General features: G+C 39.9%; 1 protein-coding gene across 2 annotated transcripts in view; it reads right to left on the bottom strand.

Annotated features, from left to right (window-relative positions):
- DAB1 (DAB adaptor protein 1) overlaps window positions 1-19,749 on the bottom strand; it is a 1,029,186-nt gene that overhangs the window by 603,589 nt on the left and 405,848 nt on the right. The window lies entirely within an intron of this gene.

Genomic DNA, 19,749 nt, shown 5'->3' on the forward strand with positions numbered 1-19,749 from the left:
GTAGGTGTAGCTGTAGCTAAAGAAGAGGGCCTTTCAGTAGGAGCTGTGGCCTCAGGTTGAGGAAGCTGCAGCCTTGGCAGGGAGGGAGCCAGGAGACTAACTGCCACGACCCATCTTCTTCCATCTCATTTCCTGCTGGTGTTTCCCCTTAGCCCCATCCAACCAGAAGCCAGAGGACAAAGGGGCCCAATGATGCAGCCACCTGAACTCGGTGGCACAGAACTACGTGAACAAGGATGGAGACAAGATATGAAGAAGCAAACATGGACTATTTGGGATTGGAATTTGATGAAGTAATATGGAATACGGGCTCTCTAGCCTCTTAGCCTGTGTTTGATTGAATCATCCCCTTTCTGCCAACTGTGGTACCTTGGATGGGCATTTATTCTTTCCATGTCTCAATTTCCTCATCTGTTAAATGGTTACAGTATAACTTCTACTCATAGGTTATTAGGAGCATTAAATGAATTAATATCCATAACCACTTAGAGCTGTGCCTGATACATTCTGTGTGCTATACTGAGCATTAGTTTGTACACACAGGATATTATGGTGAACAAAAAAGATGAGCGAGTGAAATGTCCTTTGCTTGTCCTAAACTGCAGTTCGCACTGGACCGCATACTTGATGCTTTCTTTTTCTTGTTCTCAGACGTGGCCCTGTGCTGTGACTGGTTTGAGAAGATGGGATAATAGAAAAAGAATAGCAGGGGAGAGGAATATTGTAATTCCACTTTAATCTCCCCTTACACAGTCCTCCTGAAACTTTTGTCTTCACATTAGGACCCACGACTCAGGTTTCTGTCAATTACTAACTTCCGGCTTCCTCCTTGATGACTGAAATCAAAAGAGAGGATCAGGTCACCTTAAGGAACTCGCTGAAAGTCCTCCTCAGTCCCAGGCCCCATGTTCTATTTTAGAGCATCACGAGGTCTCAGGAGGGATTGTGTTTTCTCTGATGACCCACCCCCTTGCCTTGGGAAGAAACATCCTAAAAATTGAGAAAGGAGCCCTGGATTCGGAGTCCAAAGAACTGTATTCAAATCCTAGCTCTATCCTATTTGATCTATGTGACCTTGACCAAATGACAGTTTGTTTGTTTTTTCTTAAATATTGGTTCTGTAGACAGAAAACAGGAATTTGAGTTCTGCATATTATTTTGAATGTAAGGGGAAAAAAATCAAACCTAGTCATAATAGTAAAATAAGCAATGGACAAGAAGTTTAAAAACCTGTGCTACAGTTTCAGTTTTTGAATTGACTATCACTATGACAATGGACAAGTCAATCCATGTTGTTGGCTTGTAGTTTTCTCATATGCAAAATATCTAACTGGCTTAGAGCGAAGTATAGCTAGATGTGAAAGAGGTTTGTAAATTGCTAGATATATTTAACAACATATCATTACTACCACGCTCTGACCTCAAATGCTAATCACACTAATTAGAAGCCAGTGTTCATACACTGCCCCCTGCCCCCACATGCATATACCTTACAGTCAACAGCCTATTTCAGACCACACACAGCCAGGAATAGTGGGATAAATGCCAGAAACTGGCGTCTTTGCTCTCTGTAGCTTCAGTCCACACCCTGGCAGCACTGGGTGCATTCCTTTCATTATTTATACTTAAGAAACTCCACATGATCGTTCAAGTTCAGAATTTGAATAGATTGCCAGGCAGCTTATTGAATTATTAATTTTAACTGAGTTACTTCTGTGTTAGGTAATATCTTCCATGTGCTTCTACTGTTTCAATAATGGGAGGCAACGATTGATTCTTCTAAAGCCATTAGGTTCAATGAATTGTTCAATTATCGTTATGATTTCAAGTAGAGAAAGATGCAAGATTACCACTCTTGGTGGTTAGAAACAACTTTCTAAAAGGAGGATAATGCCCTCCTTTGTAAAATGTGCAGGTGAATGGGAGAGGCAGACCCTGCAAGGCGCATGCATGGGGAAGCTTGCACCATCACGGTTCAGGTTTTATAGCACTGCCCCCCTGAGCACTATATATTACCAGGCTGTTAGTTAACATGGATTTGTGATAGTGTTTGCTCATTGATACTGTCAAGCTATTATAAGTCCAGATGAATAATAGTAAACACTCAATGACTTTCAAAGATAAATATTAATAGATAATGTCATGTCTGCCTCTGGTCCTAAATTTTGGAAGGCTTCCCACTTTCTATAGAATAAAGTTCAAATTTCAGGCAGACATATTCAGGCAATATCTTGTGTGAAACTGAAAGGCATTTTCTTGACTTTATACCATTGCTGGTGCTTTCTTCACAATCTGGAATGCTCTCACGTCTCTTTCTGTTAGTATCCTACTCACTGTTAGGGAGACAGAGGGCCGTAACACAGAGCTTCTCAGACTTCAGTTATCTACTCACTAACTTCTTATATCCATAAATCCAAATCCTAAGTGCATGTGTTATCATGCACTTAGCAGTTTTTCAGAGGATACACGCTAACTCTTAAATATCTACTCCTGCCTCTTTCTAAGCATTTACACCAATAAAATTTAAGACTCAAGTCATATGATTGGTGGTACACATTAAAACAGATACGCAACTATTTAAAAAACCCATGAACCACATAAAAGTAATCTCATGCTACTGGGGATTCCTATGTCATATTTAAGGAAATATGATATGAGGTAGTAGAAAATATTTCAGGCTCTGGGAGTAGGCTTGGATTTAAACTCCTGTCATTCACTTGCTATGTATCCTTAGGCTTGGTACATAAACATGCTAGGCCTCGGTTTACACATCTGTAACATGAAGATCAAAGGGGTACTTGCATTAGAGTATTGCTGTGAAAATTAAATGATACAGGGAAAGTGGCTGGCACTTAATGACCATTATTATATCCAGTTCAGCAAATATTTATGAATAGTTATTATATAACAGTCAGGAGGAGTAAGGGTTCTGGGTCCAGACTGCTTGGGTTCAAATCCTGGCTATTGAATAATCATGAGAAAATCACTAAACTGCTCAACATTTCAGCATCTTCACAGAGTTGCCAGGAGGTTCAGTTGATGTACACATAGTACTTAAAGGAGAAGTGCCCATGAACAGTAAGCACATCATACATGTCAACAATTATAATTATCTATGCTACGTTCCAGATACCAGGCTAAGTGCTATTGATATAGAAAACTAACAGGGAAGTTTAAAATCTCAGCTTTTCATGTGTAGTTTATATGCAAATATGTCAGTAGAGACAGAGCACAGAAATTGAATAGAGGAGAAAGTCCCTTACTATGAATTAGGCAGGGAACAGGGAAAAAGGAGGTCTTTGGGAAGAAGGTGACATCGGGTATGGTTTTGAAGATAGAGGTGGAGTATTGAAGGATGAAATTGATTCATCAAGACCAATTTAGTGTACACTTCCTCTGGGAAGTCTTCCTTGATCCCACAGGCACAGTTAAGTCTAACTTTCTATTGTTTGAGGGTCAGGGACTAGTGTTGGACATTAATTTTTGAATATTGAGGTACTGGCCCATGACGAGTCTTAATAAAAGTTTATGAAACTATGAAGCCACTTCTCATCGCCCAGCTTCATTCCCTTATTTATTAAATAATATTATTCTTTCTGTTGCCTCTTTGCTATTCCATTATTCTGCAGAAAAGTACTAATTAATATTACCAGTATAAAAACATATATTGAATATTTCTGTATGCTAGCCACTTTCTATATTTTATTTTATCCTCACAGCAATCCTATGCAGTGGCACTATTATTATTACTATGTTATAGATAGGTAAGCTGAGGCTTAGAAAGCTTAGGTAACTCTCCAAAATCAACCACTAGCCTAAAACAGAGTCCACTTGTTCCAAGAATGTATACACAACCACTATGCTATGCTTCCTCCCAAAATATCTAAATTTAAAAACTTTTTCATGAGAAAGTGATGTCGATTCTCCAAATGGGACCATTTACTGAATAGTGCACAGTCATGTCTTAGACAAGTGGGGGAAGGAGGAAGCAGACTGCTTCTGGGACCTGGCATAGGCTAGGTCTGTGCAAATCTGCATGGTATGCAAATAGCTTACAGCAATACAGACACAGTTCCCAGAATGAATCACATTCACGTCTGCTGCCTAGTGAGGAATACTATGGTGATGGTTCAGTCCAGCATGAGCTCAGCTGGACAAGGCTAATGAGGACTGAAGAGAGACCCAGGACCTCAGCTGAACTCCTTTGTAATAAGAGAATTATGAAGTTAATGTACAAGTATAATCTGTAATAAGATGAGCGAATAGATTCTAATCACTATTAACTTTCCTGTGTTATGGTTTTCATCAAGTAATATATAACAGATCTCTGCAGGAGCACTAATCCTCTATGAGGCCCATGGGGGGTGGAGGATCAACCACCTCGAGCAGGTTGTAAGTAGAAAAAAATATGACAACAGAATCTTCGGTATATAATAAATAGTGTTCAGTTAAGCTGTCTTCTATGGCCGTTAGACAATAGTCACTTAAAACAGGGGAGTATTTCTTTGGGCTCCTCAAACCATAAAGGGGACATTTCACAGATTCAGAACATTAGCCTGGGAAAGACCTTGGAGATTTGTCTTCTCCAACTCTCTTATTGTACAGAAGGAAACCAAAGCCCAGGGAGAAGCAGGTGGTGGAATGTAAGATAGAAATATAAAAAAAGATGACATGATATCTTTTAGAAAGAATGCTGACAATGAATTTAGGGGAAATAATTTTCTGTCAAAATGTGGGATCAATAAGATAGAGGAGAGTGAAAAACCAGACAAATCACCCTAACAATGGCTAGCATCGGCGAGACTTAAGAGGAGAAAACCAGGCAGTTTGTGTCGAGCTCCATGTCATTCTCTTTTTAGTTGTTCCTATGCTGTCTTGAGTTAAAAGAGGCATTAATACACAGGTGTTTTAAGAAAGGTCACCTTGACTGAGGTCTTCTACTGACTAGTCCTGTGTACTGTCCAGGTATCACTCCTGAAGAAAGTGCTTGAGCAGGGCCTCCAGGTGTTAGGCTGAGCCATGCCAGGCTCAGGGAACAGGCAAAACCACTGGGCGATGTTAAAGGTTGCTGTCAGACCACGAGAATAATAATTGGTGGGTAGTCTGTCAAGGCTCATATGTACTCTGGAGCCTAAAAATACCTCTAGTGACCAGAGACCCACTTACTTACTAGAATATTCTGTAACCTCTCCGAAAACTACTCTGCCAAATGGAGGTTTTAGGAATTTTCCTTTGTACCTCACAGGACTGCCTTGAGCATCAAGAGACCATTTGAAAATGCTCAACAATTACTTTGTTATCCAGCATTTTCTGTTCATTGAATCCCCTATATATATTGACAATCTAAGAATTGGAACTACATCAAATACGAGATCTAAGGATCAGAAAGGTTATTCTGGAAAATGTCACAAAGGAAGCTGAAAGGAAACCTGTGACATTGGGAGTCTGGATTCTATGTCCTACTCAGCATTGTGGCCTATCCACATGAGGGGGTGTGTGTCCTCTGAATAAAGAAGAGTCAATTAGGTGTCCAAAAACCTTCCAGATGACGATTCGTCACTGGCAGGTGCACGGCATGCTCTGAGGGCTCTCTCCATCTGAGCGTCCATGCCCTGAGCACAGAGCAACCACTGCCGATGACATGGTTCCTGCCCAGTGGGAACAAAAGCTAAATGGTCGGCAGGCCCGCCATCCAAAGACTATTAGTTCCACCTACAATTTTAGTTCTCAGTTTCAAGGACAAAAGCAAAGGTTGGGAAGTTTTGCATTTTACAGATCACTGCATGTTTTAAAGAGCAATAATCTCACTTCTCTGAAAATATCCAATGTCTGCTGTAGCAACATGGAATCTCATGTCAGAAATCTGAGTCTGAGAATACACTCAGCCATTTACTGATTGGTAATGACCTTGGGCTGGCTTACCCTCAATATAGTAATTCATAGGTTGGGGATAGTGATACCTACTTCTCAAGAGAATTCTTACGAAGTGGACCTGGGGTAGAAATTTGGAGGTAAGGGTATGCACCCAGTGAAATGCAGCTTCAGCTCCTTACTTCTAAGGAGTGGTTTATCCATGTGTTCTTAACCCCAGGCAGACAGCCTGTCACAGGCGAAACGACTCTCCAATGTTTGCTGAAAGTTTAATTAAATATGTTTGAATACAGAAATGTAAAATTTTCTTTTGCTTAATTCTTTATATATAATTTTTAGCAAAAAAGAAAAAAATTATACTATTGATTCCTGTGAGAGCTGGAAGCCCATGATCTGGAGCTTGGATGATCCTAGGTTCATTTGAAGGGAAAAAAACCCAGGGACACTCTGACCTGCACCCCCACCCTCACCCACCAACCACATATGATGTGTAAAGTAGGTCTTCTTCTCCTGGGATTGTTTTTAAATTTTTGAGACATATATAAAAGTAACAAAAATGGCAATGAATGATAAAATAAACATCCTTGACCCATGAGCAATAATGGATAATTATTAACATTTTTATCGCAGTTGCTTTAAATCTTTCCCTAATAAATTAAACAGTTCAGATAAAATTTAAAGTCCCCTCTGGTTCTCATCGCCAGTCTCATTTCTTCTTCCCTCTCCGGCGGCCATTGCTTTCATGAATTAAATGTATATTTTTTTTCTGGTTTATTTTCTACACATTGTACAAAAAACAACATACAGTGTTGTTTTATGTTTGTGTGGGTTTAAAAAAAGATTTTCATGAATGATATCATACTGTACATACACTAAATATGATCATGCACAATTTTTTTCAGTTAAATTATGTGTTTTAGATCCCATCATTAGTTTGCTCTTTTTAAGTACCCTATTATATAAATACTTTGGTCATCCATTCCTCAAATGATGGGAAAACATATGGTTTATATTTTTCTCTATTATAAATAGAAGAGCAATGAATTTTCTGGTATATGTCTCTTTGTGCACATGTCCATAATTTTCTCTAGAGTATGTATGTGTGTGTGTATGTATATAATTTGCAGATAGCCAAATTGCTCTTTGCAAGCATACCATTGATGTATATTTCTCCAGCAATTCATGATAATTTTCCTTTCTTTATTCCTTCAGCAACACTTGATTTTGTCACATCTTTAAATGTTTGCTAGCCTGATGTATGAGAAATTGTCTTTCTCATTAGTATTTCAAATTGAAATTGCCTAAATTATTAAGGTCAGGAATATGTTTATTAGTCATTTAAAATTGCTCATATGTAAACTGCCTGTACATTTCCTTTCCTCATTTTCCTATATATCTATTTTTTGTTTTTATTTGCTGATTGAGTATTTCCCTGGATACTTGTCCTTGCTTATTAGTGATAAATTATCTTTAATCCACAAGTGATTCCATAACCTACATCTTTTGTTATACACCAGTTTCTCGCTTTTTTTTTTTTTGGTTATACATCCAATTTAAATTTTGAAGAAATGAAATTTACCAACCTCATTCTGAATATGTAATGATTTTTTGTCATATTTATGAATTTTCCCATAACCCATTTTAAGAGCATTTAGATATTCTTCCATGAGTTTCTGTAATGATTTTAAGGTTTGATTTTTAACATTTAGGTTCTCCCAAAGTTCTAAACCACACTGTCTTCCTGTTTTTCCCTTTCCTTTTTTACTCAAAAGTGAGTTATGCTTTACCTCACCCTGAGTAGAGCTGCCCTCCCTCCTTCACGTCCTCTTTTACCCTTTTAGTAACTGGGTACCATGAATCCTACTCTACCTGAGGGGTCCTTAGGACAAAGCCTTTGTCATAATTCATACATTTACCCCTTTCTTTATTCCTTCACCAACACTTAATTTTGTCACATCTAGTTTCTAATGCTGTACTTAGAACAGAATAAATATTTGAGAGAGCATGCCATAACAGCACAGTCTTAGCTGCCATGATGGAACTAGAATGCTAAACTCATGAGGATACATTGTATTCCGAGCTAGGCAAGACAGCCCTGAAATGCCCTTCATGCTAAAAATACTGAGGAAAATGGAGAGTGTCCATAGAAGAGTGAGCAACAAGTATAAAGAGAATTCTTAGACAGTCTTCCACAGAACACGAGCTGAATGACCTTGGTGATGCACTGTCTGGAATCTTGATAAATGTCATTTAATCAATAAAAAACCTAGTGTATGTCAACTACTTGCCCGGCACTGTTCTAGGTAATTTAGAAAGATCTGAACCCTGGATGTTGGAATAACCCTCATTTAAAGGTCTCAGATATGGGGTAGTTGCCCACATTTGCTTTGACGGGAAGAGACAGAGTCAGGATATAAATCTGGCTCTGGATGACATCAAAGCCCTTGGTGCTGCACTCCAGACCCTGGTGCAGAGGCTCCATCATGGAGAAGCAGGAGGTTATAGTCTCTAAGACCATGAACTCTGAGGCCAGACGGCCATGTCTTCTTTTCTGGTTCTCCCACTCACAAGCCATGAGACCCTGGGCATATCCCTTAATTGCTCTGTGCTACAGTTTATCTTTAAAATAAGAATGTTTTATTATCTGCCTTACAGAGGTTTTGTGAATGTTAAACAAGCAAATACATATAAACCACTGAGAACACTCTTGACAAGTATGTTATGTAAGTTCTCACTATTATGATTATTGAATGGGATAGTATGTTGGCTGTAACTAAACTTAGTGTTGTTGGAGAGTAGATCTGAACCAATAGGCAGAAGTCACTGAAATTCAGATTCAAATTCGATACAAGAAAAAAATTTCAAATAACTAGAGTAGCCAGGGCAGCTTCCCAGAATAGTGAACTCTCATGACCTTACGGAGATGTTTTAAGCTGCATTGAAAGGACCATTGGGTGGAAGACTGGAAGAGATAGCTTCCTCTGAGAATCCTTAGAGTGCTAGGATTCTATGAGTCCATGACAATATCTACCCAAGTTCCAGGCCAGTGACACCATTTGGCATGCTAATGAATGGAAATATTTTCACGCAGGCTGGCCGATCCAAGCCATGCGTGCAATGAAAAGGGCAAATCTTTTCATGTGAAATTGTGCATGAATAGAGACTCACTGCTCACAAAAAATGCATTTTGGGAAAATGGCTTTCAACAAAGCAGGGTAAGAATACACAGTGAGCTCTTCCGATTTAATCAGTTGCAGAAGAAACACAGGCTGATGTTGCAGAAGCCACTGGTTTTGTAATAGACCATATATTCCTCTCTGGAATCAGATGTATACATGATTAAACCACCATGGTCATGGGATGGAATGGAAGGAAGGGGAGGGAATTATTTATTATCTGTAGTGTATCTACTCTGTGTGAGGCAGTGAGCTTGGCACCTAATATGTCATATTCTATGCTTCTTGATAGTCATGTAACTAGGGCTCAGAGAGGTTAAGAGACATGCCCAGAATTACACAGCTAGAAGCAATGAAGCTAGGAGTTCAACTATGTTTATTATAGATCAGTGGTCAGAAGCTGGTAGTCTATGGGTCATTACTAACCTGATAATTTTGGGGAAAAAAAAAACAGAATTAATTTGATAACAGTTAAAAATCAGGGTATTTCATAAAAGATAAATCTAGATTTCCAGATTCTTTTGACAAGTTGGAAGACTTGGCAATACTGAGTCCATAGTCAAGAATGTCAACAATTAGGTCTCGCCGAGTAGCCATTGCTCCTTATAGCTGAACACAGTCTTCTTCACTCCATATAGTGTTACATCCTAATTTCAGTGGCCCGTTGACCCATGTAGCAATTTGAGCCATGATCCCTACTCTATATACTGTGCTATAAAAATACAGGGCAAGAAACAGGGGAGGATAGGAGAAAGCAAAAGGGAAAAGAAGGGAAGAAGAGAGTGGGACAGGAAGAAGAGGGAGATGAAGAAGTCCAAGACTCTGAAGGGGACTTGAAGTGCCATGACCAGTGACATTATCCTGCTGCTGCATTCTGCTCAGCTAACCAGGAGAGGCTTCCTATCTATTTTGCAGAAGCTAGTAGCTCAGTACTCATTTTGGTCTGAATGCTTATTCTAGGAAAGGTTGCAAACCTAGCCTGGGGAAAAAATTAATATGTGTGATATTTCAAATAGCTGTTTGGTTAAGGACAATAAGGACAGAATGTCTCAGTGTCCTGAGCAGGCCTTGCCTCATTGCCCTACTTGGGTCTTTCCCTCTCTTCTTCATTGTAAAATCATCCTGTTCACCTGTAAAATGGATTTTTTTTCCTGGAATGTTCAAAATCCTTAAAGAAAACATCTTTGGGACTGATCTCAAAGACGTCCATACCGCCTCCCTTTTTCTGTTTCCATCGAATCCCTTTCTTATCCATTCTCTCCAAAATGTTCTTGCTGCTCTTTATCCATTCAATATTTGTTCTCCCGAAGAGCAGGGAAGTATCACATTGGTGAGCACTGGATTCTTTTCTTAAAGATATGTTGAAGCTATACTTAGAATTTCTAACAAATGACCTCTGTTTACAACATCAATAGTACAGGAGACCTTCCCTCATTTCTCTCGTATCTGCTTGTGTGACTTGACTGAGTCAATAAATGTCTATGAAATTCAAGTCTCTCCCCTGGATAAAGGCAATCTCACATCATTATAATAGGGTTAAACAAATAATAAACATAAGAAGGACTAGCCCATTCTCTAGCATATATTATGTATTTGATACATGGCAACTGAAATGAAATCTCCATCTATAAATAGCTATATGACCCTAGGCAAGTCTGTGCTTTCATTTCTTAACTTGGGAAACAGAAAGGATTGGATTAGATCTCCAAAATGTCTTATAGCCAAGTGTTCTATGTTTACTGAGCTGCAGAGATCCTTGACTTGCTTCTCCTACCCTTTGTGAGAGCCTTGGATGTAGACTTTGAATGCACATCATGTCCTTTGACCTTTGTATCCATAGTGCCTGCATGACCCTACAGCTCAACAAAATACCTGATTTTGTCACTGTCTCCAAAGCTCTAGTAAAAGTTCCCTCATTTAATAATGTCAGAGGTCTTAGGAGGATAAGGTTTAATGACTTGATGATTCTGCTAGTCCCATCCCAGGCTCCTCTAAGGGAAACTGCCACCCCAAGCTGCTGCTTAAGGAGCAAACAGAAATGGCTGTTGGATGTATTCCCTGAGCTTACCACTCAGCCTCAGGTAACTGGGTAGAGGTGAACATCTGGCCCTATGGAAGCCAATCCAAAGGCTGACCAGACCAACTGCCAGGTGGACAGCAGGTGGAAGATAGTGAGAGAGAGGAAGGAGGGAGGGTACCAGAGAGGTGATCTGGGGTAATGTGATGGTTAGTTTTATGTGTCACCTTGACTGGGTCATGAAATGCTTGGATTTCATTATTCTGGGTATTTTGGGATGAGTTTAGCAGTTAAATCAATAAACAGAAAAGCAGATTGTTCTCCCTATGTAAGTTGGCTTCATCTAATCAACTGATGGGTTGAATAGAACAAAGAGGAAATTTCTCCCATCTGACTGTCTAGATAGAGATGGGATATCAGTTTTTTCCTGCCTCAGGACTCAGACTGAAACATGAACTCATTTTAGGTTTCCAACATGCCAACTGCAGATCTTGAGACTTAGCATCTATAATCATGTGAGTCAATTTCTTATAATAAATCTATTTAGATATAGATATATAGATAGATATAATACATATTTTCCATCTGTCTGTCCGTCCATCCATCCATCCATCCATCCATCCACCCACCCACCCACCCACCCACCTATCCACCCACATATCCTATTGGTTCTATCTCTCTGGAGAACCCTGACTCATATAGGTAATCAGATTACTTGTTGGGGATATGAACTAGAAATTATGAAGGGCATGATAAAGTTAGAGGCAGGAGATTAAAATGAAAGAAACCAGAGAGAAGGGTGAGGAGGAGCCAGGGCCATGAAGAAGAGTCACAACCCTGACGGGTTGCAGCAAGTCCAAGTTCAAGGGAGCAGCAGGTACTGAACCTCTGATGTGTCTGGAAGGGGACATCGGAGGGCTCCTAGTTAGGAGATGGGGATGGGGATGGGGATGGGGTGGATGGCCCCTTCTCAGCCACACACCCTGACTGCTCTCTGGTTCCAGTCCTTACATCTGTTTTTACTGCCCTAATCTGAGTGAAACTTGGTGACTTTTAACGAGAAGAGGCGGACCACATCAGAGGCTTAAAGTCTGTTGCAAAAGATCAGGGTGAGGAAAGAATGGAAAAAGATGGGGAGAAAAGAGATGAAGATGAATGAGAAGGGCAGGGTAGAGGGCTGTGAGACCCGACAGAGAAGAGATTCAGGCTGAGGGCCGGTCACTATCTCGTTTTCAAGCTGTCCTCAACCACTAAAATCAAGATAAGGGAACTAACTCTCTGTTCCATTTCATAAATTAAATAAATAAATAAATAAGACAAACGTCCCCATTTTCTCCCTGGAGAACTGAATGTGATCTGTTCTGGCCATAAACCCTCTGGGGAAATTCACGGTATCAGGAAACATTAAGGGACTGAAAGAGAGATGGTTTCTAAATCTCAGAGGAAGAAGCTTTGCAATGAAGTCTTGGACCTAATCATTTTATCCCTTTCCTCGGCCTTGTCACACTGCCAATTCCCCCAGCAGCAGCAATCATTCACAAAGGAAGAATCTCAGAGCCTGGGCACACATTCAACCCCACAATCACATAGGAGCACAAGTTCTTCGCTCATATAATTTCTGGTAAACACTATCAATTTCAGACTTCCAAATGGGGAGTATATTTTTATTCATCTTAAGTTATCCTCGTTTTCATTTTTTTGAGAAAAGGAAACAATTGGGTAACCCAAAGGGTTTGATTTCTGTACTTATTTATATTTTTCAACGTACATATATACCTGTCAAGACATAAACTGTGCTTTACTGTTGAGACAAAGGAAGCACCATTCCTCTGTGTCCCACATGGGTTATTCAAAGTCATGGGGTGTGAGGACATCCTTGCTTTCAAGCTGTAATAACAGATTAAAGGCAGAATTGGCTCAGGTTTTAGCTGGGAGAGAACATTAGCAAATGAATGAATTATTCTCTGTTTACAAAACAAATGAGTTTTCTATTGGCTGGGCTAGCTGTCTTCTTCCATTGCAGACCATTAATAAATGAAACTCTATTTGGATTTTACAGGCATATTTGTCATCAGTGTTACACCAATGGGCAAACCAGTGTTGTGGAAAGAGTTAGGTTCGGAGTCAAAGAGCCAGACATTCTGATCCTTGGCTCTAGTGCTTACTACACCTGCGATCTCTAGTAAGTTTATTCATCTAATCTGAGCTTCCATTTTACATCTCATAAACTGAAGTAATGTAATCTAATGTATACATTTCTTGTAAGGGTTAAATGAAATCATCAATGCAAAGCGAGTGGCACCACGCCTGACAGTTGGTAGGCGTTCAATAAATCTTCCTTCCTTCCAAAAAGGAAACTTTGTAATTTAAACAACTAAGGAGCCAGGAATAGCCTTGCCCTAGGCAACATAATATTTCAGCACTGCAACTGGATTACAAGCAAAAGGGCAATTCATGAAGTTGCTGACCTGTGTTCCCTGGGGCCAGGACAGCATGTTGGTTTGATAAAGAGAATGAGAGGTGATTTTGCAGGGGTTTGAGTCAGGAGCCAGTTCACCTGGGGTCTGGGGCCTTCTCCTGACCATGGCCAAGAACTGCAGCTCTCAGACTGCCCACCACAACCTGACATTTAAAACAGCAGGCATAGAGAAAGCTTTCAATCTTGCACTGTATAAACATGGCCAACTGCCTCATTTCCAAAAATCTAAGCCCTGCCAGACCAATGGTTAAAAATGTGTCTGCTGCTCTTGACTTCAGCTGATCTCTCTGGACATGGTCCATAACCTGGTGACAAGTGCTAGGCTCCTAGCACTGGATGTGGCTGGCCCATCTGAGGAAGCAGCAGATAGAGAAATAAGTCATGGACCTTGGAATCAGGTAGAAAATATTTTAATCCCTCAGTCCACTGTTTGTAATTTCAGTTTTCTCATCTGTAAAATGAGTACTGCACGGCCTGCCTACCTACATCTCAGAAAAGTTGGATTATCAAATAATGTAGGTATTAGTTGTCTGGGATATGGTAGACCATTTATCTATCTCCCTTTCCATTTCGTTCATCCACATCCCTCCAAACTGTTGTTGAGTTTACAAAACAACTTGTCACCCCAACTCTGTGAAGAAGATACTCTTCCTTCATGTTTTTTAGTGATAGATAGAAACTGAAGAGCAGTGAAGTTCTGGGACATTCTCAAGTGGCAGGGCTGGGGTATGAACCTTGGCTTTCCAATTCTAGCAGCAAGAGAAGCAAATGCATCCATAATTAGAGCCAGGGACAGGCACGGTATAATCTTAAAGCTACAATCGCCTGAGAGGCCAGTGTTCCCATTTTAAAGATGGAAAAATGAGGCCCAGAAAGTGACAAGAGGCCCTGGGTCACACTGCTGTCTGAGGCTGAGCTACCAGAACTCTCTTGTCCCTCTTCTGACGCCCATGTCAGGTTCTCCGCTTGTGAACTGCACCTGCAGACTGGGGATATGTGCACCAATTCCGCTGCGGCCCTGCCCTATGCTCACTTGCAGTTTGACACTTGATTCTGCAACCTCTCCTTTCCAGAAAACTATTTCTAATATGAATAAACAGGTTTTAAAACCACCAGTCTATAGCTCGACAGTATATATATATATATATTTTTTTTTTTCTAGTTGGATTTTCATCAATTGAATTTTACAGATGAAGATACCGAGACTCAGAGGAGTTCAGCGAGGAACCCGAGGTCTCATGGATCATGAGGGCAGAGCAGGGGTTCAGCCCTGGTGCATCGAGCCTGTGCTCTCTCTCCTGACCTGAGCTGTAGCTCCGAGCAGTTACAGCCAAGCTCCAAGGCAGCAAATTCACACTGCATGACTTCACTTTTCATTCAAATCCCTCAGTGTAGATGGACTCTGGAAAGCTGGCCAAAAATCAGTCTCCTAAATGACCAGCTTTCCAAACGAGCAAACACTCACCATGACAAAATTGTTTTTCAAAATTACCTAGAGCTTTAGAGTGAATCTTGATATCTAGTGGAGAAGTCAGTTCTCGTTCTTGCCCATCTCCTCATATTTCAAAAGCGCTTGGTTATTCTTGGACCTTCACTCTTCCACATGAAAGTTAGATTTGGCTTGAGAGCTTCCATGAAAAACCCTGGTGAGGTCTGGATTGAAATAGCCTTTGAATCTATAGATTAATTTGCGGCGAAGAAGCATCTTTATGGCACTGAGGTTTCCTACTTATGAATAGGGTATTTATTAGATTCTACATTTCTCTAGATTTTCTTTTATGGTTTTCAATAAATTTTCACATATTTCTTCTTCTGGAAATGTCTCATAAGAAATTCATTCAACAAAAATTTATTGAGCATGTAGTATGTGCAAGGCCCAAATTGGCCCATCCTATGCAAATAAAATTATTTATTTTTTCAAAGATTAACCCCCTTCGTTATTCTGATACCAATTCCTCACATGGCTCATAAGTCTTCATTTTGTATTTCTAATATTTTAACTTCAAACTTTCACCGTTTCTTGCTACTGACAACATATAGGAGAGACAGGTTTCCAGGATTCATGGATGCAACCTTTGCCAGCAGGCGTCCTCCCTGATACCTTCGGTGTATCGTTTCAACTTCTCTGGCACTGGAAAAGCCATTCGAGCCCCAAGAACTCTCCAAGCCTCATCGTGCGTCTTCTATCACCATGCTGCCACATACAGAGCTCTGATCCTGAATATTGGCAGTCCTAGATTCTGTTAATTAGCCATGTTTCTTTCTTAAATGCAAGCATCTGATTAGTGATTAGATCACACAGGCCTTACTTAAAGCAATTAGTATTAAATGCTTTAGCTTTGTTCAACAAGGTGGGATCTAGGAGGCTTCATCATGTGGGAAAGAACAAAGAGACTTCAGAAAGAATATACTGGTTGTTCCTGTACTTACTCTTCGACTGGCCCCTAATCTGTAAAACAGCAGTGGGGTTTTGGAAAAAATGATTTCTTAAGGAGAATGCACAATACTTGCCTGGAAATTGAGTCATCTCTCAGTTCCTTTTATCTATTCAGCAAATATGCATTGAGGGCAGACTATAGACCAACACTGGGGTAGGTGTTGAGGCACAGACATCACAAAGATAGACATAGTCTTTGCCTGCAAGCTCATGTAGTCTAGTGAGGAATACAGACAAACCAACATGCAATTAATAAGAAACTTGGCTGATTTTATGATAAAAACATAAAGAAAGTGCACAAGATAAAAGAGTTAAGGGGAGGAAGGTATGGTATAGGGAAGGATCCTGGAAAAGGTGATAACTACCATAAGAAAGTAAAGGAAGGTTAGTATGTCTAGAGAATAAATAAGAAAGTGAGAGTAGTGAGTAGCAAGGCATACGAGATGGGAGAAATAGACATGGGCAGACCATGCAAGGAGCAGTAAGCCTCGATCAGGAGGTCAGTCTTTATCCGAAGTGCAGGGGGCTTTTTAATCAGGGAAATGACATGATTAGATTTGCTATTTTGGAGAGATCATTAAGGTTACAATGAGGAGAATAGACTGAGATGGGTATGGGGATGTGGGAAGTCCACTTATGAGGCCACTTCAGCAGTCCACGCCAAAGATGACAGTAATGGCTTCTACTGGGGTAATGGCACTGGGAATAGATGAAAACCTCGAAGCTCAAAAAAAGACGAGTGACTTGCTCTCTCATATACCTAAAATGGTAAAGCAGGATTTTGCAACAAGTTCAATAGGGTCCAAAGCCTGCCATCTTTGTACTGAACCCAGTTTCCCTACCTAATATATAAAGTACAAAGTTAGTTTTGAAGGATTAAGGAAGGATGCTGAGTAGATTGGAAAATGGACTGGAAGGAGAATGTATTCAAAACAGAAAGACCCACTTCCAGTAGCACATGAAAGAGGAGCTAGGGAAAGGAAGAGAATGGAGTTAATATTTGCTAGTAACTACATAAGATAGTCTAAAGTAGTGGTTCTCAAACTTTCAAGTGCATAAGAACTCAGTTGAGATCTTGTTAAAATGAAGATTGTGATTCAGTCATTTGGGGTGAGGCCAGAGGTTCTGCTTTTCTAACAAGCTCCAGGTGAAGACAGTGCCACTGGTCCAGGGCCCATACCTTGAGTAGCAATGGTAGAGGAATGCTTAATAGCTCAGTGTTTAAGTCAGCCCAGGAACTGAATTCTGGTGTTGGAACTCATTAACAGTGTGACCTTAATGAATGTATTAGTGTCCTAGGACTGCTGTAATAAAATACCACAAACTAGGTAGATTAAAACAACAGAAAGCTATTGTCTCACAGATCTGGAGGTCAGACATTTGAAATCAAGGCATGAGCATGGCCACACGTTCACTGATGGCTTGAGGGGAGAATACTTCCTTGCCTCTTCTAGCTTTTGGTCTTCGCTGACAATCTTTGGTGTTCATTGACTTGTAGGTGCATCACTCCAATCACTTGGCTGTCTTCTCCCTCAGTGTCTTCACACTGTCTTCTGTAAATATCTGTCTCTGCATCTAAATTTCCCCTTTTTTAAAAGGACACGAGTCACATTGAATTAGGGTTCACCCTAAAGACCGTTTGATTTTGATTCCCTCTTTCCAAGTAAGGCCACATTCTGCAGTGCTGGGGGGTTAGGACTTTAATATAACTTTTGCGGGGGACAAAATTCAACCCATAACAGTCAAGTTATCTTACCTTGCTGAGCTTTGGTTCCTTTATCTGTATATGGGTATAATGATTCATACTTTACAGAGTTAAATTAAATGATATAATAAAAGTAAAGTGCCAGCACACAATAAGGGTTCAAAGTGTTATATTAAGGATTACTAAGCACTAGGCACTTAAAATAATCTCACTTAACCATCACAACTGCCTACCCTGTGATTCAGGCATCATCATTCCCACTGGATATGAGAAGAGATTGAGACTCATTGAGAATAAGAAACTTGCACAAAGTCACACTGTTATTAAGGTTTAAAATCCACTATTCTCCAAAGCCCATGCCATTTATTCTCCCTCCAAGGGACTGGACTTGGGGCACTGGCAGGTGAGGTGGAGTAAAAACTCTTCCCTGCAGAGGCAACAGCAGAGAAAGATGATGATTATTTTTATTTAATCATGTAGGGACGTGTGCCGAATACAGATTCTGACTTCGAAGTGCCCAGAATCAAAGATGAGGTATTCAGAAAGCTCTGAGACTGAAGGAGGGAGGGGGCAAAGGACAGATGATATATGAAGTCCAGTAGATTCATCATGTTTACCAGGTTTTGTCATCCCTTTTCTGTTTCAAGTCTACCTTGGCATTTTTTAATAGGCCATAGCAATTCACAATCAAAATTTCAAAGCTAAAAATGCCTCCATGCCACGCTGAAAAATAATTTTATTTTTTTTTTTTTGGAAAATAAAATACCTGAGTGTTTTCCACCCCAAAAAGAGAAAAATGTGTAGGCTGTAATGAGTAATTGAACCTAGTTTTGTCTGTTTGCAATAAACATTTGCAAAATGCATTATCCTTTTGGCATTTCCTTTATGATTGCTCATACTCTATTTTCTGCAAAATGACTTCCAACCTTACTGGGTTCCTGTAATTATCTCTTTGAAAGAAGAACATCTCAGCCCTTTCAGGGACATTATCAATTTTAAACAGTTGATTCCTAATTTTTGTTTATGTTACTGTTATATTCAGCTACTCTTGAGAGGGAAGAAACAATGCAAAACTAAGCTATGAAACAATATGGATGGCTGATATCTAATCAGAAAAATGATAGTGATGGAGAAGCAGGTAGCAGTTTGATCCTATTGCTTCCTTTTTGTCATTTCTATGGTCACTGCCTGGCCCAGGAGTGGTAAGGGAGCTACAACGACTAGGTTCTGATACTGGTTCTGTCATTTTCAAGCTATGTGGCCTTGGGGAAATTTCTTAAATATTGTGTCTCAGATTCCTCATCAGTAAAACTGGGGTAATAATAGTACCTAGTTCACAGAATTATTGTGAGGGTTAAAGAAGTTAATATGTATACAGAGATTAGTTATGTGCCTATTGTAGTATGCACTCAATAAATAATTACGATTGTGGTTGTGATTATTTGGCATGATGAATGATAGCCTTGAGGTCAGAAGATGCTGCCACTTACAATGGAAGGTCCTTGTCTTTAATCTCCAAAATGGACCTATATAATGTCCATATCATATGGATTATTATAAGGCAGAAAAATGAGAGTGTATTTTTTTCTAATTTTAATGGGCACTTTTCTTGTAGGGGAGTTAAATGATCAGATTAGTATTTTACAAGGTTACTACAACTATTCTTTGGGGGGATAGACTGGGCAAGGGGATGCTAAGAAACAAGGTAGGTAAGACATGACAGGGGCATCGACTCGCCCTACCCGGGTCAATGGAAGTAGAGCAATATGTAAATTGCAGGAGGCACCACAGGACTCAGTCATACAATGGGGAATGGGAAGGACGATTTCTTGGTTTCAGACTAAATGTATGAAATGTATGCAGGTATCTGTACATACACTACAGCAAAAAGCGGAAAGAACAAAAAAGGAGATAAATAGAAATGTCCAAGAGGAAAGGAAGGAAGACTAATAACTCAGATTTGTGGAGAACCTAAACTCTCCATGGGTGTTGAACACTTGCAATATAGACTGAGGCACTATCATATTTGAGGGACACTGTATTTGTTACTTATGCACGGGAACA

Source organism: Rousettus aegyptiacus, unplaced genomic scaffold (genome assembly GCF_014176215.1).
Source record: "Rousettus aegyptiacus isolate mRouAeg1 unplaced genomic scaffold, mRouAeg1.p scaffold_m13_p_1, whole genome shotgun sequence".
NCBI classification, from domain to species: domain Eukaryota; kingdom Metazoa; phylum Chordata; class Mammalia; order Chiroptera; family Pteropodidae; genus Rousettus; species Rousettus aegyptiacus.